This window comes from Zootoca vivipara, chromosome 3 (genome assembly GCF_963506605.1).
Source record: "Zootoca vivipara chromosome 3, rZooViv1.1, whole genome shotgun sequence".
NCBI classification, from domain to species: Eukaryota; Metazoa; Chordata; class Lepidosauria; order Squamata; family Lacertidae; genus Zootoca; species Zootoca vivipara.
In genome coordinates this window covers 27360592-27383265 of record NC_083278.1, presented here as the reverse complement: position 1 = coordinate 27383265, position 22674 = coordinate 27360592, and the positions used below count along the sequence as shown (strand labels likewise).

At 43.6% G+C, this 22674-nt stretch overlaps 1 protein-coding gene across 2 annotated transcripts in view; it reads right to left on the bottom strand.

The window, feature by feature from the left end:
- Positions 1-21658, bottom strand: part of HPCAL1 (hippocalcin like 1) — a 78962-nt gene extending 57304 nt beyond the window's left edge. Inside the window, exons 1-2 of one of the 2 annotated variants that reach the window (XM_035109859.2) lie at positions 21278-21658; positions 20720-20942 (exon numbers count right to left, since the gene is read on the bottom strand). The gene's annotated coding sequence lies outside the window, so the exon portion shown is untranslated. Of the gene's footprint in view, positions 1-20719; positions 21241-21277 lie in introns of those variants that run through there. The other variant, XM_035109858.2, reaches the window with a different exon arrangement.
- Positions 21659-22674: the final 1016 nt, after the last annotated feature.

Genomic DNA, 22674 nt, shown 5'->3' with positions numbered 1-22674 from the left:
GCATATGACTATTTTATATTTCTCTCTGTGTGCACATGCTTAAAGACAGACAACAGTATGATTCACACAGTATTTCAGCAACACCAAATCTTGTTTTTAAATGTCCTATCTAATATACCTCATTCAAGTCTGTTTGCTCTTCGAAAGCAAAAGTACAGTGTTAATGAATTTTAAACCAAAGCTTCTGAAAATGATTCATGAACTGTCTCGAGGCTGCAAGCAAATGCTCCAGGTTGCAGAGGCTCTAAGAAAATATCAAAAGCTAGTCATAGTACACAGGAAGTTTAATAATTAGACTAAGACCCTTACTGCAAAAATGTTCCCTCCAGAGAAGTGCCGCTCTTGAGGACACAAGAGGGGGCTCCTTGGATGTGGAAAGTTTTTCCCAAGGAGGCCTGGCCTGGCACCATCTTTGCCACTATCTCAGCACCAGCATCAATACCTTCTCTCAGGCATTTAATTGTTTATTTTATTGCTGCAACTTTGAGGCCATTTTCTGGCACTGTTATTTTTATAGTGATCACGCTGAGATTGTGGAGCTTAACTTTTTTTTTGTTTTAGTGCACGGCCATTTGCAATTTTATTTTGTCTTTAGCTTTCGATTTTTGCTAATAAGACATTGTGGTGTCTTCTTAGCTAACAATACTAAAATACTGTAAATCAATGGTCAACCAAACATTGCTAAAAATGAAACAAGCCTTGGCTTTCAATTGTACTTCTAAATACTGCTATAAAAACACAGAACCTTCCCCATCTTTGACAAGTTCATACAACATGCAGCTAAAAGGAAAAGAGGGATGGCTTCAAAGAGAAGTAGTGGTACCTCTACTTACGAATTTAATGTGTTCCGAACACACATTTGTAAGTCGAAAAAAATTGTAAGTCGAATCCCATAGGAATGCATTGGGAGAAAAAAATTGTAAGTCGAAGCAACCCTATCTAAAAATTCGTAAGTAGAAAAAATCCTATCTAAACTGCATCCAAGATGGCGGACGGAGCTCCGTTTGTAAGTAGAAAAATTCATAAGTAGAGTTATTTGTAAGTAGAGGTACCACTGTACTAGCAACATTCCTGATTGGTCAGGCTCAAATTAAGTGCCATATTGATGCTTATCCACATTTAGCTTCATGAACTTGGGCAGGAAGCCCTTCAAGTTACAAGGGGAGGATTGCTTCTTTAAGCTACTCTAAGATAACTTGAGTCAACACTACTAACTTGATTCAACACTACTAACAGATGCTTTAAGAAGAAGAAAAGGTTAGCACGTAACCGCCCTTTTATGCTCAATGTGTTACAGCCACCCAGGGAAAATATTTGTTGTACAGGGCATTTAGCCCCCAGTCTAAAATTAACATTTCATACTTAGGAAAAACCACCCATTTTTAAATGAGCATGTTATTAAAATGTTTACCAATTACAAAAATCCCGTGGGAAACATTTATTTGGAAGTATGGCCCAAGGATTTATTGGAGTGCTCTTTGAAGAGTGCATTCATAGGATTACACAGCTTTATGGAACTACTCCCATAAGAAACAGCAACAAATCCTTTAAGACAGACATGTGGATTTAGGCAAGCTTTAGTCACTGCATAACTCATGACTGTTGAATTGTATAATCAGACATTCCACAGCAGCATTTTAAATAGACATGCTCTGACATCATATACAGTTTTCTTATGCTACAGAAGGGTAGGCTGACTTGTTGTTTACCATGGAACTGATATTACCCCACAAGAGGAGGGGAGGGAACCTGACGCATTCTAGATGTTGCTTGGCTGCAGCAGCATCCTTGACCCCTGGTCATGCTAGCAAGCGCTGATGGGAGTTTGAGTCCAGCACCTACAGGGCCATGGGTTCCTCAACCCTGCATTACGTAATGAAATTCTGTGCTGCTCTCAATTCATCATCACAGCAAGATGAAATATTTAGGAGATTCAATAGATTAGAATTAATGGAAGTGAGGGAGATACAAAGAGGTTGTAGATAATATAATGGTATGAAATAAGTATTGTTAGAAGATAATTATAATTTAATTACGAGGTAAGATACAGAGTGTAAAAGGATAAGATATAAAAGATAGAGAAATAGGGTAATATTAAAGTAATAATTAGACTTTATATAAGATTTAGAGTTTACTAAGGATGATCTGTAAAGAAACGCAGAAGGAGGTGGAATGAGAAAGTCAATAGATTAGAAATAAGGGTTGTAAGTTAGAACTTTTGCTTTTGTATTTTTTGTATTTTGTATTTTTTGTGTTTTGTATTTTCTTTTTGTGCTTTGTATTTTTGTATGTTTTTGTTGTTTGTTAAAAAAACCTTTAATAAATACATTTTAAAAAAAGAAATATTCAGGAGATTCAGGAGGAATCAAGCTCTGTCAACCTCTCCCGCTTCCTTCAAATTCCTCCTCAAAACCACATTTTTTGTGTGACTTTTAGCTTATCTTTCTAATCTTTAGGGACATGTTTCAACTACATGTAATGGAATTTGCACGTTTTCCTGCCCTTGTCTATCCTTGTCTATCTCTTCCTCCCAACCCCACTTGTTTCCCTATTGTTTAGAATGTAAACTCCTTGGGAATGAGGAGCCCTCCACGTAAGTTGAACTTGCTTATACATTAACTGGCGTGGTTCAAACATTGTGCAATACCACCATGGTTAGCAAACTCGGCCAATGGAATGAATTACATAGATTGCATAGTCTTCAAACATGTTCATTGGGGGAAAACAGGTGCTTCTTGGGCACTTAGCTCAATGATGTAGAGCACAAGCACTGCATATATAAATGCAGGTACAATCCCCAGCATCTCAGGGAACAGTGCAGGGAAAGATCTCTCTGAATGAGACTTTAGAGAGCTGCTGACAGAGTAGACAGCACTGGGGCTTGCTCAACCAACTGTCTGACTTGGAGTAAGCCCACTTCATCTATTCATATGTCAAGCAGAGCTACAGAAGGAGTTGTTGTTGTTTAGTCGTTTAGTCGTGTCCGACTCTTCGTGACCCCATGGACCATAGCACGCCAGGCACTCCTGTCTTGCACTGCCTCCCGCAGTTTGGTCAAACTCATGTTCGTAGCTTCAAGAACACTGTCCAACCATCTTGTCCTCTGTCGTCCCCTTCTCCTAGTGCCCTCAATCTTTCCCAACATCAGGGTCTTTTCCAAGGATTCTTCTCTTCTCATGAGGTGGCCAAAGTATTGGAGCCTCAGCTTCAGGATCTGTCCTTCCAGGGAGCACTCAGGGCTGATTTCCTTAAGAATGGATAGGTTTGATCTTCTTGCAGTCCATGGGACTCTCAAGAGTCTCCTCCAGCACCATAATTCAAGAAGGAGTAAACATATGTTAATACTACCACCAACTAAAAAAAAAAACCTCATTTCCTACCAACCTTTCTCGTTGGTCTCTAAATATTTAGCAGTAACTACCAAGAACCTTTCTATGCCTGTTTTACTATGTGAAAACTGATTCAATATATTTTATGGTAACCCTCCACTTTTGCGTTTAACAATGTTTCTGTAACCCTTAATCACCAAAACTTCTAAGAGGTTTACATAAAATATAAATGTATAAGCCACTATACACTTACTACTCGGTGTAGTAAGAGGTTTACATAAAATATAAATGTATAAGCCACTTACTACACCAAGTAGAATATACTGAACTTAATACTTCCTTCAACTTTTGAAGATCACACATGAGATTTATTATTTTCCTTCTTTCTCTACTAAGGCTACAATATATTTGTTTAGTTGGCAGTTGGCAGCATACTGTAGTTCCTCGTGAACCATTCAGAGGTTTTATTTAAAGTAAATTCAAATTCTGTTAAATACGGTAGATCAACTACCAAGGAAGAAAGGGGGGAGGTGGGGGCAGTGGGAGAGTAAATACGCAGCATACAATAGAACTGTGCCCATTAATTTGATTTTCCATTTTTTAATGTTAAAGCATTTCCAATAAAGTTAACACAATTATATCTATGCACATTAATTACTCAGGAAGTTTATCATTTCCCAATCAACTGCACTTCCAGTTGTCCAGGAACCTAACTGCCACAGTTATTTCTTCAGCAGACAAAATGTAGTAACAGCTTTGTGGGGAGGGAGAAATTGAGGGAAAGGAGGAAATTAATCTGCTACCATAAAATTTTCCAAGTAATAATAATAAATCTTTAATACAGTCAAAGACCAGTGAGAATTTTCCAAGTAGTATCTCAATTAAATAGCATTTGAAAATTAGATTGAAATGTATAAATGAATTTCTGTTAACATGAATAGGTAAGTCATAAAAAAGACAGCCATTTCATAGCTTGGAACATCTGGAAAGCAACAGATTTAAAAATAACCAGAGAGAACATTTCAGATGAGAACTGCTGAACAGAAGATGATTTTAGAAAATGTTTGTGGCATGTTATTCACCTGCAGTATAATAGCACGCATGCATTTATAAACATATATTAAAGTACTCCACAGTGCTAACTGTAATGATTGTGCAATTAATGGCACTGTGCTCTACAATCTTGATTTTATCACGGAATTCTCTTCTTAAACAAAACTTGTATGGCTGTAAGACAGTAGCGTCCAACTCTGTAGAAATGCAGGTGCGGTTCAGCGTATTTCAAGTGTATCAACTATTTCTGTGAACTCTTGTACTCTCTTAACCCTGAACCTGCAGAGATGGGTGAGAATAATCTCAGCAGCTGCATGACAATGAATGTTACGAATGTGATATTGTTGACAAAAGTGAGAGGCAAAAACATTTCCTGTAGCTGAAGCCTGGCTGTTACTTTGTATGTGGCCTGCTAATGATCAGTTGCTACAGTTATAAGGAAGCTATTGCAGGCCTTACTGGTTTACAGTCCAACCTATCGGCTTACATTCTAGACAGGAAAATTCCAAAGGTCAAGTGCTGATAGGCCACTTAATGGACACTCCCTTGGCTCACAGCTATAGGCCAGCGATCTGGAAACTACAGACATGTAGGACACTGGTCAGAGGGTCCTGGCTGAATCTGCAGAAAAGGGCAATTTGGTGTCAGCATGGTTTGTGTGATTAGTGGGGGCATTTCGTGGAAGGAAGAGACTGAGGAAGCAGCAGCAGAATGCTATCACACAATATCTGTATCACTGATGCTGTACTAAGGAGACACAGTATTACTAAAGGTTTTGTGGCGTTAAGTGAAATTTTTAGGGAGGAAAGTGTATTTGTAATAAAATTGACGATTTGTTAACCAGGTCTTCCAGTTAGGTGGACCCTCTACTGCAGTGTTTCCCAAACTTGGGTCTCATCTCCCATCATCCCTAGTTAGCAGCACCAGCGGTCAGGAATGATGGGACCTGTAGTCCAAAAACAGCTGGAGACCCAAGTTTGGGAAACACTGCTCTACTGTCTAGGAAGGGTTTGTGTATGATTGTTGTTGTTGTTTGTTGTTGTTTAGTCGTTTAGTCGTGTCCGACTCTTCGTGACCCCATGGACCATAGCACGCCAGGCACTCCTGTCTTGCACTGCCTCCCGCAGTTTGGTCAAACTCATGTTCGTAGCTTCGAGAACACTGTCCAACCATCTCGTCCTCTGTCGTCCCCTTCTCCTTGTGCCCTCAATCTTATCCAACATCAGGGTCTTTTCCAGGGAGTCTTCTCTTCTCATGAGGTGGCCAAAGTATTGGAGCCTCAGCTTCACGATCTGTCCTTCCAGTGAACACTCAGGGCTGATTTCCTTCAGAATGGATAGGTTTGATCTTCTTGCAGTCCATGGGACTCTTAAGAGTCTCCTCCAGCACCAGAATTCAAAAGCATCAATTCTTTGGCGATCAGCCTTCTTTATGGTCCAGCTCTCACTACCATACATTGTGTATGGTACAAATGGGCAGCTCTGCCTCTACTGGTATTTTTCTGCTCCAAAGCAGAAAATGTTTCGGGGAATTGTTTGGGCACCAGTTCATAAAGGCGCCCCAAATCTTCCACTGTAGAATTATTTCTCTCAAATCCTTCCGACAATTAGTCGGAACATGCATTTCACAATTGAACTTCTAAGACTGCTGTGGAAACCAAAAGCAGACAGGGGTGATGATGGGAGGTCTGAAAAGCCAAGAAATGGATAACATTACAGTGGTGCCTCGACTTACGAATTTAATCCGTTCCAAAGGCACCTTCGTAGGTCGAAAAATTCGTAAGTTGAAAAATGCCATTGGAAACATGATTTCCCACAGGAATGCATTGGAAACGGAAAAATTCGTAAGTCGAAGCAACCCTATCTAAAAATTCGTAAGCTGAAAAATCCCTATCTAAAACCGTCATGGTTTCCTTTCGGATGTCGAGACATTCGTAAGCGCGCGGCCATTAGCCCCATTCGTAAGTCAAAAAATTCTGTTGTCGAGACGTTCGTAAGTCGAGGTACCACTGTATTACACCCGGGGGGGGGGGTTAAGACATCGTCAGGATTGCTCAGTGAAGAGCAGGCTGCATGCCCCTGCATGCTGTGTCAGGTTCAGCAGCTGCTATGGGCACATCTTTAAAAAACAAACAAACCCCAAAGAAAGGAGAAAAGAGCTACCGGTAGAAACAGCTACCTCTGTGAGAGGAAGTTCCCGCAGCTTCTGCCTATACTGTATAAGACTTGACCTTTCTGTAGCACTCTCATTCCGCATTTGTAATATCACATTGCACCAGCCTTCTGGCCAAACCTGAGTGCGTAAGAGCCAAAACCCTTTGTGCTACACCCTTCAGGCCAGTTTATTTGGCTGAACAGCTTTATTTGGCTCTATTAAATTCAACCACATTGGGGCTGATCCAAGCAGTGAATTGTTTGTTTTGAGAAGCTCATCAATATAAGCCTTTAAGGTATAATCTACAGCTGTCCCTTTTGTGTGTGTGTGTGTGTGTGTGTGTATCCCTTTGCCCTTTGGGAAAGAAGCTAGGGTGCCCTTTATTTATTTTATATACAAGTTATGCTTACTATCCTCCCTTCACCAAATGGTCCCAGGGCAGGGTTACAGAAAACAGCACAATTTAAAACAATATATAATTCATTACACTTCCCAGAGGTCCTAACATTTGGGATGCTGCTGCAGCACCAGCAGCAGCATTCTATGACATAATGGAGGCTCTGGGTCAGCCCTCCTTATTGCGAGACTCTGCTGTCCTCAGTGCCATGGAAGTTTTAAGGGAAAGGAAAGAGCGGTGCAGCCCTTCTGAAGCACTGGGTTGATGGGGCCACGTCCTTTCATCAATCAGGCCTTGCTATCAATCAGGAGAAACAGGACCATGAAATTCCCTAGAGGCTCTGAAATAATAGCTCTTCATTTTAAAATACTGAAGCCAATTCCAGAACTGATATTTTTGACGGCGGAAGGTACTTGTCCATCACTGAAGAAAAGCAGGTTGAAGGAGAAAGATAAATGGAAGATGAAATGGGATGAGGCAGAGAAGAGAAATAAGCAAACCCAAATATACTGTTAACAAGGCATGCAGCAAAACAGTTTTCAATCAGAGTGCAATAGCTGGTCAGTACTAGCATTGCAAAAGCCACTTCCCATACAAAATCTACACTGCAGCAAACATGCAGGCTTTCCGTACATGGATTATACCAGGGGTCCCCAGACTACGGCCCCCGGGCCGGATGCGGCCCAATTGGCCTCCCAATCCGGCCCGCGATGACCCCCGCCGCCCGCTGCCGCCGCCCGCTCTTACGGCGCGCGGCGCGGCGGCGATCATCAAAATCGGGGGGAAATCGCCGAAAATCCTTTGTGCGCATGCGTATGGGCCTCTCCCGACCCAGAAGAGGTCATTTTCGGTGCACTTCCGGGTCGGGGGAGGCCCATACGCATGCGCACAAGCGATTTTCGGCGATTTTTTCCCCGACCGTGTGCGTGTGCGCATGTGCACGGGCGCGCACTCCCCCGCCCTCCGGCCCGCTGCGCGCGCACTCCCCTGCCCTCCGGCCCGAAGCCCGGTAAGTCTGGGGACCCCTGGATTATACTTTTTACCCAAGTTGGGGAATAATCTATGAAGCATGGCAAGAGGGACAAGAAGAGGTGGAAGCACAATGCTTAGGGTTCCCACGTCAAAAACTTCAGAATTGGAGTCCTCTCTTCTCTGTCTGTGCGGTAAATCCCAAACAAGGGAGAAAGGAGGGGAAAGGGGTTGCGGGGACTGCATCCGTCCCAGAAAGTCTCCACGGAGTTTTATGGAAGGGATGGGGAAACCTGCGGCCTCACAGGTGCTCTTGAACTCCAACTCCCATCAGCCCCAGACAACATGGCTGATGGTCAGGGATGATGGGAGGAGTAGGCCATAAGCACCTGGGAGGGCACAGGTTAGCCATACCTGTTCTATTGCAACCCAATGTACTGAACTGGAATAAGGTGAATAAGCAGGTCACACTTGTCCAGGGCATTTTTTAAAATCACTCTGAGGAAAAACAATTTTTTCTCCAAGGCCAGGGAAGGAGGAATTAATTAGTTCCTAATTTAAAGCACAAATACATTTCATTACCTTCTGGTACCACAATTTTCCTATTACATGGCAAGAAAAAAAGGTTACTCTTCCTCCTTGAGGTCTGACTTAATTCACTATTACTTGGCAATATAGTAGCATTTGTACTGTCTTTAAAGTCAGATACTAATACCGTAAATGAATATTGACACCCAAAACAATGATTCTGGCTTTCTTCTGCCTTTTTTCTTTTGGGAAAAATATTCCCATACGCCTTTCCAGCCACGTTTTCTTTTCTGGCTTCTGCACTAAAAATGCTTTCATCCCAAGCAACCACTATTAATTAGGAGCAAATCCCATTTTACATGGTGCTTGCGTCTAAGAGGCATAGGATCGACGGCAAGAGCCTGCCAATTCCAAGAACTTTTCTAAAACAGCCATTAACTGGGTCAGGAGTAGCCTTCCAACTTTTCACATGCTGAAATATTTACACATGTCACTTAACTCAGCTGCTGTAAAATGTTCCAGGCCACTGGGACAGTTTCTGCTCCAGGATGCCAAGTAGCATGACCCTTAAGGTTGCGGCCGAAACTAACTTTAAAACAAATAAGACTAAATATTTCAACAGCTTCCATTGCTACGTTTTCAGCTTAACCAGTAAGAACTTTGGACAACCCTATCCTGCGTCGCCTATCCCAAATTCAGATTGCCCTATGAAATTGATGATTTCAAATTTAATTTGAACAGACATGTCTGATGCCACTCTTAAATAAGGAACAGACCCCAAAATAAGGAGAAATTGCTTGAAATAAACAGCATATTGCAATTCTAGGCAGAACACTGCATAGCACAAGGGGTGAAAATGAATCTAATACTGAACCATGGGACCATTTTACACATGACAATAAAAAGTATATGCTGTGGAAACACAGGGGCCTATCAGCCACATTCCCCCCCCAACAATATTTGGAACACAGGAAGCTTTCTCTTAAGCCAAGCATCCTCAAACTTCGGCCCTCCAGATGTTTTGGACTACAATTCCCATCTTCCCCAGCCACTGGTCCTGTTAGCTAGGGATCATGGGAGTGGTAGGCCAAAACATCTGGAGGGCCACAGTTTAGGGGTGCCTGCCTTAAGCCAAGTCAGACCAGTAGACTTTCTAGCTTAGTATTGCTTACAGTGACTGGAAGCTCTCTCCGGGATTTCAGACAAAGGTCTTTCCCAACCCTACCCAGAGAGGCCAGTGACTGAATGCAATACCTTTTGCATGCAAACCACACTGAGATTTGTCCCTTCCCCCTAGCAAATACTTCTGTGCGGACAAAGAACTCACATACATAAATGTGAGTCGCAACTGCCTGAACCGCCTAGAACAGTGATGGCCAAACTTGGCCCTCCAGCTGTTTTGGGTCTACAACTCCCATCATCCCTAGCTAACAGGTCCAGTGGTCAGGGATGATGGGAACTGTAGTCCCAAAACATCTGGAGGGCCATGTTTGGCCATCACTGGCCTAGAAGGATGCATCCCTCATGATTACATGCAAGTACATCTTGCATGTTAAAAAGGAAGAAGCTACAAACACACCTACCAGTTACCACACCCAGACCAAATTTTACCAGCTTCTCTGCAAGAATATCATGTGGAAGACAGCCAAGCAGTTAGCTCTTGGCTCCGGTGCTCTGAAAATACTGTCTCAACAACTAAATCATCTAGTGTAGACATTTAAGATTTTACATGCCTACACATTTAGGAGGTAGTAGCAAAGAGAACCCAGATCATTATAAAGAGTGTTTTGTTCAACATCGTGGGTATGTGGAGGAGGCCATTATGTTGAAGTCACAGCATACCAAGTCCACAGTTCTCAATCCACTCATTTTCAGCAGTTCAACATGGATTGTTTTGCAAGGCAGTTGATTTTTGTGCTCTTTCCATTCATACTCTTTAACAGTGTTATCACCATCAGAGAAGGGGGTGCCAGAAAGGGGTGCTATTGCTTAATTATCTTCATTACATACAAACCCAGATACTGTATACACTACAAATACTGTAATTTGTGGCTTTTAGGAAAACATATGCTCGTGTTCCATTGCCTCCTTTTTAAAAAAAAAAAAAAAGCACACACAAGCTCCAATTGCAGAAAATTAGAACAGGAGAGGTGAAAATGGTGAATGTCACATTTTGTTACCTATTTATCTATCAGGGCTATAATCCTATTCACGTTTATCTGTAAGTAAGCTCCACTATACCCAGCAAGACTTACTTATGAGTAAATATCATGGGATTGCAGTGCAAGCAGAGTTCTAGGAGCCTGCTCCTCTCAATTTCCCACCCGTCTTTCACTTCCCTTCCTATTCTGTGATGTCCATGTCACGGCAAGGTTTTGTGATGCTATGGAATCCTCAGTGGGGAAAGTGGGTGTGCATTCATAGATTTAATATATTGCAATTTTAAAAAAATATTAATTCACTGGTCTTCAACTGGTAGGTCAGGATACACTGCTAAGCCATGGCCTGATCTAAAGGTGGGTTGCAAGAGGAACACTGTGACAATGCAGATATATGGGGAAAGATTCAGAAAGGGGGGGGCCCCCAAACGCATGTTTGGGTTAAAACCAGTTTTGGATTAGAACTGAGTCCTGGGTATAAAAAGGTTGAAGACTGCTCTACTATACGCTCTCACATTCCAAATCATTCTGTAACCTACGGTGAATTTAGCGCACATCTTAGGAGCCCTGGGAGGCATGGAAAGCTGTACAGACAAAGGCTTCGGGTAGACTAAACTGAAAAGCTGGGATTATGTGGATGGGATAGGCTGCCACAATGTAGCTATAGAAGAAGGCCAGAGAAGATGCAATGAACAAGAGGGTGAAATGGTGGGCATCCCTCACGCATACACAAGACAGTGAACCGGAACTCCAAAGGAGACCAAGTGGAAACAGCTGCTTTTTACCGTGCAGAGATATAAAATGCAATGCCAACAACAAGATGCAGAAGCAAATTCTAATAATACACTATTACAGAAAGGTTACTTAAAGGGACAAAATAACAACAACATAGCCAGCTGAGTGAAGTTAAGACTGATTGCAGATATTACAGTATAGCAGCTGGAAACCAACCAGGGTTCTTTCACACATGTGAACAGTAAGCAAATGAATTATATTTAACACACTTATGTAAAACTGAAATAAAGGGAGTAAAGCAGAATGAATGCTCATGCCCAAAATGAACTTAAAAATCATGGAAGGCCAGGCTGACTTTGCTTTCCACCCACATAGCTGATTTGTGGTTCAAGAAGATGCTTTCCTCCCTGCCTCTGCCCATATTCCCAACCAAAAACTCCAAATGAAGCTTATGCAATATACATGCCAAAAATGAATGACCTCGGCAAAATGCATTTCCTTACCTTGGCCATTCCCTAGATCTCTGAAAAATAGTATCTGTTATTTTGACAGAAATCTAGCTGCCAAGATGGCTTGCAGCAAAAAAGTTTTTGTTTTTTTGTTTCTTAGAAGAGATCAGACATTACAGCTCATTTGCAGAGGGTTCAGCAGGACCTGACATGCAGATCTGATGCAACTCACACATGCCACCTCCCCGTCTATATAGCAGCCCAGAAAAACTGCCAGGGCAGTATGGGTGTCACACCCCAAACAGAAGGTGGTTGTGCAACACCTCGTCCCATGGACTGCTTCCTGTTCACAGGCATTGCTTCCCATTGCTCAAGTTTAACACTGAAGCAGTGTACTGAAACTGCAAGAAGCTCCTCTGGTCGTATGTCCCATCATATTCAATACAAATGTGGAAGCACCACCGCCGAGACGAAAACTGAAGCCTGTTGTAATGTGTGCTAAATTTAATCAGGGACAGCCCAATAAATTTTGCCTGCTGAGGCAAAGGGTGAAATGGTGCTGCCCACCACCCAGTTCCATGTGCAGAATCTGACCAGCCTGGCAGATACAGTGGTGCCTCACTTAACGAACGGAGGTTGCCTCGCTAGACGAATTCATTTTATGAAAAATTCGTCTAGCGAATCACGGTTTCCCATAGGAATGCATTGAAATTCAATGAATGCATTCCTATGGGCAAAAAAAAATCAATGCATTCCTATGGGATTCGCTAGACGAATTTTTCGTTATAAGAATAGACCCGTAGAACGAATTAAATTTGTCTAGCGAGGCACCACTGTGAATCTTATTTCAACGCTGGTCATGGTGTCATGACCCTGGAACATAGCTGTCCACTTTCGGATTTGAAGATAAGGGATCAGCAGCCTCACCTGTCCCGGGGACAGTCTACGCGGTATATCTAACAATCCAGGATAGCAGCGGGAAACTGTGCTGGAATAAGGGAATTTCCAGCAAAAAAAAAAGGTAAAGTTGACAGCTGTGGCTTGGAATAAGGGAGTTTCCCGCAAAAAAAGGGAGGGTTGGCAGCTATGCCTTGGAACCGGGAGGGCATGCAGCTCCAGACCCCTGGATGAACCTGTGGGGCGAGTGTCCCGCTGGTAGGGAGATGCGGCACCACCATCCTCTGAATCATAGGACTCGAACGGAGGACCTTAAGACGACCCAGGAAGACCTGCAGTAGGAGAAGGCTGGGTCCCGCATATACAGAGCAGCAGCTTACAGCATAAATGCTGCCAACAAACAGGTGACTGCTGCTACTGTTACTTCTACCGCTCAGTATCAGGGTTCAGTTTCAGTTTGTTCCTCGCTTCCCTAGAGCACAGCCTGAGCCCTACCTTGCCTCCAGTAAGGAACCTTGTCCCAATACCCCAGTCAGGGTCAGGCCTTGCCTTGATGCAGAGAGCACAGCTAATGGGAGAGAGACATCTACTACATCTCATGGCATCAGATGCAGGCCAGGCTATGCGTGGAACATGCACGTCTCTCTCCTCTATTCTCAGCTGCCTCACTCTACCCAACAGTAGCATACAGGTAATCTCTCTCCCAGCAAGATTTCCCTTTCTCTTCATTCCCATGCTGTTGTCTACACATTGGTGTGTTATTTGAGTGAACGGGCAACACAGATTATAAGGGGCAATAAGTCTGGACATTTAGTTCTGCCCCTGAGGTTGCACACCTTCTCAATATCCCCCTCCAGGGCTGAAGGATAGCTTCTGAAGCAGGAAGCTTTTTCTATCAGTGAAATGTTTAGAATCCTCAAACAGGGTCCTAAATCACACAGCGAGCCTACAGGAATAGAAAATGCTCCTCAGTTCAGAAATTACTCAACATGTAATGGGTAAGAGGGAGCTGAGCAACCACATGGCCCCACAGCTCTGCGTAATGTGTGAAGAGAATCTTATTCAGGTCTGCTCATAATACGGCTCCTTCCCCCCCACCCCCTTTTAAAGGATGTGCTTGCAACAGTGCATGCACTGATATAGAGAACTACTGTATATTCCTGCGTATAAGACTACTTTTTAACCCAGGAAAACCTTCTCAAAAGTCGGGGGTCGTCTTATATGCCGGGTCGTATTTCTTATACGGCGAGTATATCCCAAACTCTATATTTTAACTGGAAAAGTTGGGGGTCATCTTATATGCCCAGTCGTCTTATACGGCGGAATATACAGTACTAGAAAATATTACTGACAGTCTTAAAATCTAGGTGTTTGGGTTGCTACTAAAGTCTGAGGCATTTTGTGTTCCATATGGTTTGGTTCGTTCAATGTTGCACGTGTGGCGTGCACTATTACTTAAGAGTCTGCTGTGCATTTTGACCATTAGATACAGAAGTCTCCCATTTTTCAACTTTTCTAGCGAATTTCAGCTTATTCTTTGCACACAACTTTTCAACTTACTGTTGAAATTCCTATCAGTCACTCCCAGAAGTCTTCACACACACATTGAATATCTAAACATATTGTTATTATACTGCATTAAGCAAACCTACTGCCATCTTGAAGACAAATCCAATTCATGTTCTGGCCTGCTTGCTGTATATTTACACGGAAGGCTGAAATCCCAGGCTAACCAAGCACCAGATGTTCCAAAGATAGGATACGGCATTTTAAAAGTGCCTCTCCCCAAACTTTCTTGGGTTATTGGTTCTAATTTTTTCCAACTCACAAAGTACACCACAGGGTGTTGCTCTGGCAACTAAGGATGCTGCACTTGGTACACAACGCATTTGGCTTTAATTTGAATTCTTTATCAGCAAACAATTGTGGCATGCACTTATACTACTTAAAAATATTTATCTTGATTATGAAATCACTTTAAAGCCACAGTGGAAGATTTCCTCCCTCTTATGAAATACAGTGGTATGCCTTCCTGCCCATTACAGTGGCGGCACCTTCTTCTACCTAATCTCCTATCTAATTTGTCTAAATAAGATGTAACTTGTTGTGATTAGGAAGACTTGTCAAACAATTTCTTGTGGATGGATATACTCCAATTAGGACGCAAGACCACAAAGATTAAAGCAGCCCCTTTAATCTCATCTTATTTTAAGCACAGAGGTTTGCACAGCTCCTGCTTTGGTCAATATTGTTGCTTTTTTTACACCCATCAGATGAATGTACTTCCAAACCCCTTAAGTTTGAGAAGCAAAGGCAAACCCCATATCTTTTTATCGTGAGCCAAGGAAGAATGTTGCAAACTTGTGTATTTGTCTGCCTTATTTTCCAGCCTTTGATGTCTAAAATAGGACAGTGTGAAACTGCAGGAGTGTGTGTGTGTGTCAAACTTTCAACTATGCCTTTAATTTGTGCCCTGGTTTTCTGAAATAAATATTCCCCCCCCCAGTATTTTTTTAAAAAATTTGGACCAGAGTTATTCAGAACTCAGATTCCTGCAAAGTCTTTTGTTGCTTGTATACATTTCCCTTTTGAGCTATTTATGTATTATTTCCAATATGACAGAGAAAAAGGGTCACAGCTCAAGTGGTTTGGAAAGCCACCTAGAGTAACCGAGGAATGTGCACAGAACCCTAGCATTATTTCTTAAAGCTACTATAATTAAAATAAAGTATATTCTACTATTATAACTGGAGTGAAGCAGTTAGAACTGAGTGGTCAAGTAAAGTAGGTTACTCATACTCTTGTGTGTTTAAAAGTCACATGACAGTGGTTCCATGACTGGAGAGTCTGTTGGTCAACCAGAATGGTTCCCAACACCACCATAGTCATTTGAAGAAGAAGGGTTTGGATTTGATATCCCGCTTTATCACTACCCGAAGGAGTCTCAAAGCAGCTAACATTCTCCTTTCCCTTCCTCCCCCACAAAAAACACTCTGAGGTGAGGGGGGGCTGAGAGACTTCAAAGAAGTGTGACTAGCCCAAGGTTAACCCAGCAGCTGCATGTGGAGGAGCGGGGAAGCGAACCCGGTTCACCAGATTACGAGTCTACCGCTCTTAACCACTACACCACACTGTAGGGGAGAATGTGTTTTCCTCAGTACAATTCATTTGTAAGGAAGTTTCAAATGCTCCAACTCCCATTAGCCCCAGCCAGGACGGTCAATGGTCATGATGAATGGAGTTTTAATCCAGCAAAATCTGAATAACCACAGGTTTCCTACCCTGCCTCTAGAGGATGAGTGAATTGACCGGGAAGGGGCCCGTTTTTGTCTAGAAAACAAAGTATTCTGTTTGTTAGAAATCAGAGCCCACAGAATTGTAGAGTTGGAAGGGACCACAAGGGCCATTTAGCAGCCCAACCCCCCCGTGATGCAGGAATCTTTTGCCCAACATGGGGCTTGGACACAAGACCCTGCGATTAAAAGTCTTCTGCTCTACCGACTGTGCTATCCCACATTGTGGTAGGCAGTCTGGCTTCCTGTAAGACTGACAGGCCTCATTTTTCCAATTATGAGTAATACGTAATATTTTAGCTGGAACTACCTGCCCTAGATAGTGCACTCTGGGGGAATTAATGTACTTCCCCTATGAAAAAAGCTACTTAGTTTTCAGACATGAATGCCACAGCACTAATGAATTCAGAGATCACAAAGAAGCACGTTCAGCCAAAATTAGTAGGCACCTGAAGGTTTCATGTCCCATGTGTAGCAATCAATCAATAGTTCTCCCTCCCATTACTTTTTAGAGTTTGCTTTTTTCTTTACTCTTGGAAAGAGGGGAGGAAAGCATTCCACCCCCATTAATATTCTTTCACAATTTTTTCTTTCGCTTTTTCTCTGAAGTACCGTGTTTCTCATATTATAAGACATGTCTTATATTTATTTTTTCCTCAAAAAAACACACTATGGCTTATTTTCAAGGGATGTCTTATTTTTTTCCTCCTCCTCCTGCCGCGGCCGGCATTGCTGCTGCGCCTATCACTATGTCTTATTTTCGGGGTATGGCTTATATTCCTTGAATGCTTAAAATCCTGCTATGGCTTATTTTATGGGTATGTCTTAAAATATGAGAAACAGGGTATGGAAGATGACAACTGGAGAAAGACTTTGGACTACATCAATCAAAGCAAGCAAGCACATGTAAAATCAATATGACAACAGAGATTTGCAATTAGCAATAAGCTGCTAGAGTTCGGATTATTTGTTGTCTTGCACATTTGTTCGATTGCAAACAGGCAGAATACTGAAAAATCCAGAATTAACTTGAAACATGCAATACTCATTGAAGTTTAATTGATGGGTTTCTGCAAGCAAAAGCCTTTTTGCATTGGTAAAGAATTTATAGCTCAGCCACCAGGGGTAGCCAACATTACCTTACTAATACGGTCAACCTGAGCAAGAGATAAATGACATCTTGCCAGCAGAAATTAACTCCACTGAGGGTTAAGCTCCCTAGCAACTCATTGCCTCATATGCCCTAAAGGTATATATATATATATATTGACTCAAGATAAAGTATTATTAAATATCAGAAACTTAAAAGCTTGCCGGGTAACAACAAAATAGTTTATCTTTCAATCCAGTAATGAGAAACAATTCCAATTACTATGAATTAACACCCATAATACACCACAACTTCCCAGAACATTCAAAATCTTCTTTCTTAAGGCATTAATACTTTCTGCAAGCTGGAATTCTATAATCAGTTACCGTATATACCAGAAACCCAAACTTGTTTCAGTGGGAGTAAGTGAACAGAGCAGAATGCAAGGCTTTCATTTATAGCCTTTGTAAAATTAAGCAAGATCATAGGGATATAAAAACCACATTAAGCAGACACTAACCCTACTTGCATGTGAGTAAACGGAACTGAATTCAATGCAACTTGCTGCCGAGCACACATGCTTACAAATACACTTTGAGGCTACAAAGCGAATACACATTCACCTGGGAGTAAGTCTCATTGAACTTACAGTATTTGGTCTTATTCCTGAGTGGACATGCATAGGACTGCACTATTACAAAGAGTTTTTCAAAGTATTCCAAAGTTAGAAAATTACAACAGTATTTAATGGGGGGGCAATGTAACTACTGGGAGGATGGGCAATGTAACTACTGATTCTCTCCCAAAATAGGTACTTTCCAGGTTTGTTGGGCTATAATCAGCAAGCGTTTCCCTTGCTGGAAAGAACTGACACTAAACTATTTTCTCCTTTAACTGACTTTGCTTTAGGATAAATCATCTTATTTCAGCAAGTAAATTACAAATCCATAAGCAATGCTTTGAGATATTCTGTCACATTAAACTCAAATGGTTACTTTCCTGCAGTTAAAAACAATTTTCCAAGTATTGGAAATGCTTGTCAGCATCACATTAATATGAGTCAAATACTTCTTAACTAGCATTTCTGCCTCTGTCAGAAAAAAAAATGTGATGCAAACTAATTTCTTTCTTATAGCTCAGGTCTACTTTTCTAGAACATTCCCTTTCCACTGAATCATGTCCCCCTTGATAGAAGAGGACTCAAGTCATTTTTAAATTTGCTTGTACGAGATGCACAGAAGCACCACAACCACTAAGTGCAAAAGGCAACTGACAGACCGAATTATCAACACACTAAAATTGAGAATCTCAGGGTCCTCTTCGTGTCTCTCCTGCAAAAGAATTGTTTAGAGCCAGTTATACTATACAAAACTCACACGCGACAGAGACCCTTCCCCGGAAGGCTTCACAATCTACATGAAGACTAGAACTAGACCAAGATCTGAGAATTTATGAGGAACAGGTGCCATGAGGGGGGGGAGAGACATCCAGACAACTGAGGGGCAGGTGGGACAAGCCTAGGTTGGATTTTCCCTGATAAAAGGAGGATGTTGACTACTCAGTCAGTTAAAGCCATTTTTGGATTGGCTTGCACCCAGACAGTCTGGAGCTTGCAAAAGCACACACACACACACACACATGCCACAGGCATGGGTCAGTCAGTCATACAAGCCAGAAAGCTGTTCTCAAAGACCAATAGGCAGGGCACTTCAAAGTCATAGCAGATTAACTGTTGCCACCGGCTTTTCTTTTTTAGTGGCAGCAGGAAGCACTGACGGGACATTGGCAAGAACCCATGCAAGGCAAGCTTTATCACAATAATGGTTTAAAGAACATTCCCTGTGCTCCCAACACTATACTGTAGCTTAAATTCAAACACTGGGAGGTTCGAGCTCAAGATGGCGCCTTAACTTGCAGAATGTGTTGCTAATGTAAGGACTGGAGTGGTGCGCTCCCCCCAGTCCCTTTCATTGCAAGAAGCATTTGCGCTGCCTGACATGCCCATTGAAAGCTTTTTTGTTGCTGCTGCCAATATTTCCTGAACACGTATTATGGATAACAATGCTATAAACACAGACTTGCCAGCAGGCTCCACTGACCTGAGCAGGACTTACTACTGAGTAAAATTACTCAACTACTGATGGATTGTTTTCTTTTTTAAATAATGTGAAGCACCGTGGCACTTTTTTTTGTGTGTAAATAAAAAGCTGCATAGAAATCATTTAAAACAAACAAACAAGTCTTGATGGCTATGATCCTAAGTACAGATATGTTCAAACAGTTTCCACTGAAATTAGTGCTACTTATAAGAAGCAGATGAGTTCAAGCTAGAGATATATCCTCAAGAGAGATGCAAAGTCATCTATCTGTTATCTGAACTCACGAGGAGAGGAGAGTGTTATTTCAGATGCCGACAGGCTACATTTTGCTGCTTATTCTGTTGTTAAATCTGTTTGTATGGAAAGTTGTTTGAAAAGGACAAGGGGATTATTTTACACGTCATTCCCTAAGAAACTCCAAATGTCAAAGATCTTTTCAGGAGCTCAGGTATGTTGTCTCCATAAACTATATAGCCAATTCAACCAGAAACAGTTTACAAGGGTTCATTGAAATTTCCTCTCAAACCCTAGATTTATAACTGTCTCTCTTATCAATATACACATCTGGAAGAAGTCAGATTCTGTGTTTTAAGAGAAAGGGAGGGAACAAGAGGTTTTGACAGGACAGTTTGGAGAATAGCAGCTAGGAGTCTTTGTTTTGAAGTTAGTAGCAGCTTAATATTTATGCATTTGTGCATTGGCAAGTCAAATATTAACTACCCTTAACACAAGCCTTGTGGGTACTGAATAACTTTAATGCTAGTATTCTTTTGCGGCACTGGACAGCTTGCATGCTCGCAGTCACAAAAACACCACACATTTCTATTTCCTACAGCCCAAAGCAAAGTACTGTCACCTTTTAGAAAGGTAAGAGGAAGTGCATGCAAGTCCTGGAGTCTATAAGGGAAAGGAGTGGGGAACCTATATGCCTCTCCAACTCGCTCCAGCCAGCACGGTCAACGGTCAGGAGTGATGGGAGTTGTAATCCCAATAACATCGGGAGGGCCACAGGTTTCCCTCTACCCCGGGTGCAGGAGGGAGTTGGAAGAGCCGTTTCTCTCCCCAGTGAACCAAGTCTCTCTCTTTCTCAGGCACGAGAGAAATGTAAGAGTTTGCCTCAACAACCACGAATCTCGAAGCAGCAGCCAAAAACAAAATCACCACAGCGCTGTTTCAAAATGAAATGAAACCAAGCACACACCGGGGCTGCAGCCAGGAATCCTGGAAGGCAGCCTGAGAAGGGTGTAAAACTCTTTTCTCCCCGAACTGCTCACTCACATTTATTCAAGTTGGCCCAGAGGCGTGTGAAAAAACACACACCTCGCTCCATAGCGGTCAACCCCGCCTCGTCTTACGTGTCTGGGCATCTCTCTCTCTCTCTTTTTTGCACGAGGATACCTGCAAAAATGCAATGCCTCCGGTTCGAGTCCCGTGACATGGCTGCAAAACCAAGGAAAGTTCCCCACTCGATTCTAAGAGTCGCTTTGGCGAGGGAGAGGTTGGTCCAGAAAACAACCGAGCTGAGAGATGACGAAGACCCCGCTAGCCCGCTCCAAAGCCCCCTTACCGGACTCGCGCTCTTCCTCCTCACTCTTCGCAGGGCGCGGTGCGCGGTGGGGCTCCGAGACCGACCGGGAAGATGGGAGTTGATTGCGACGGGCGAGTCCGCCTTTCTCTCGCTGGCTCGCTTCTGCTCCCTCGCAGCTGCAGCCGCGCCTCGGCGTCGGCGAGGAAGGGAGCCGAGCGAGGGAGAGCGGGAAGGGCGAGGAGGCAGCGGCAGCAAATGCAGCCTGAAAGGAAACGAGCGGCCGAGGGAGGGGAGGAGGAAGCGGAGGAAGATAGAAAGAAAGAAAAGTGCGTGTGTGAGGCAGAAGTTGCCAGGCGCGTAAAAAGGGCCGTGCGCCCAGCAGCGCTCACTTCCCCATAGCGCGCACAGCCAAGCACTACCACGCGCCGAGCCCCCGGGAGCCGCTCGCAGCCTCCGCGCTGGTTTACGCCCGGCGGAGAAAGGAAGCCGCGCTCATATTGGATTAGGGGGCGGACCACGCGCGCCCCGGGAGGGGTACCGGCTTAGCAAGGCGGCTCTCGGCTCCCACGCGCCCGCTCCCCGTCGCCTTTTCCTCACCTGCCCTCCGTGTCTCCTCCGCCGTGGAGGGCGGCGGGTGGGCTCGCCTACAGGAACGGGAAGCGCGGCTCTGCCAAGCGGCCGGGCTCGGGCTTGGAGCGAGTTGGCGCCTCCCGCTGCTGCGCCGCGCTTGGTATCGCCCTCCACGCCCCGCAGATACCACGCTGCCCTGCCCGACGGCGGGGAGGAAGTTGCGAGGAAGTCCCGAGAAAAACAAAAGTGACTCGCTGCCGCCGCTCGAGTGGAGGGGAGTTTGTGCGCCGGTGCCCGCGTGGCGAAAAAATGTGCAAGGAAGCGGCCGGGCAAGGGCGGAGGGGGCGACAATGTGAGCTCGGCTCGCGCCCAGGAACTAGCCCGGCTGTTTTCGACTCCGTGCAGAGGCAGCTGCGTTGCCTCGGAGTCCCAGTGCAACGGCTGTAGCTCCCTCGCTCGTTAAGGTTGCCAGCTGGATAGCTCAGTTTGTTAGAGCACAGTGCTGATAGCGCCGAGGTTGCAGGTTTGATCTCGTATTATGGGATAGCCGCTTACTCCTGCATTGCAGGGGTTGGACTGGATGATCCTTAGGGTCCCTTCCAGCTTTACTGTTCTATGATTCTATGTCAGCCCATGCCCTGTTACTCTCCTACTTGAATGGGGAAGGATTAATGATGCTTCTTTATTGAGCTGTTCCCGTTCTGTGTAAGGACGACGGTTTCAAGTTAACATTTCTGCACGGCAATTAAAACAGAAACGGTTCTGTAGTGCAGTAGCTGTTAGCCTTTCTATTGCAGCTCACGAGCAACATCACACCCTCAGTTGTTTATAAGGATGGGAAATCTGTTGTCGTCATTCCTTTCCCCTCCCTCCATGTTTTTAACTCTCCACTCCATCACATAGCTGCCAAGTTTTCCCTTTTCTCGCGAGGAAGCCTATTCAGCATAAGGGAAAATCCCTTTAAAAAAGGGATAACTTGGCAGCTATGCTCTATCAGATCCAGCTACCATGGCCAAAGGTCAAGAATGATGGGAGCTGTAGTAATCCAACAACATCTGCAGGGCTGCCAGGGCACCAGGTTGGGGAAGGTACCACAGGCAATAATACATACAGTTGATGAAGATTGTTCCCCATCCCTGGTTTACATGTTTACTTCCCACTCTGCTCCACGTGTTTCACCTTCCTTTTTTGAAAAAAAAGAAGCAGCCAAACAACAAAAGGGAAATGATAAGTTATGCAAGGGCACTGTGTCCTGTTTTGCTACCCGAAGAAAACCAGGAGCATAGGAAGGGGGGATGGGGGTCACCCCAGGTGCCATCCTGGAGGTGGGTGACAAATGATCAAGGAACAATTACTGCCCTACTAGGGTGGTTCGTAAAAAAAACTTTTTTTAAAAAAAAGCCTGCTCCAAAGGTCTTATCGTA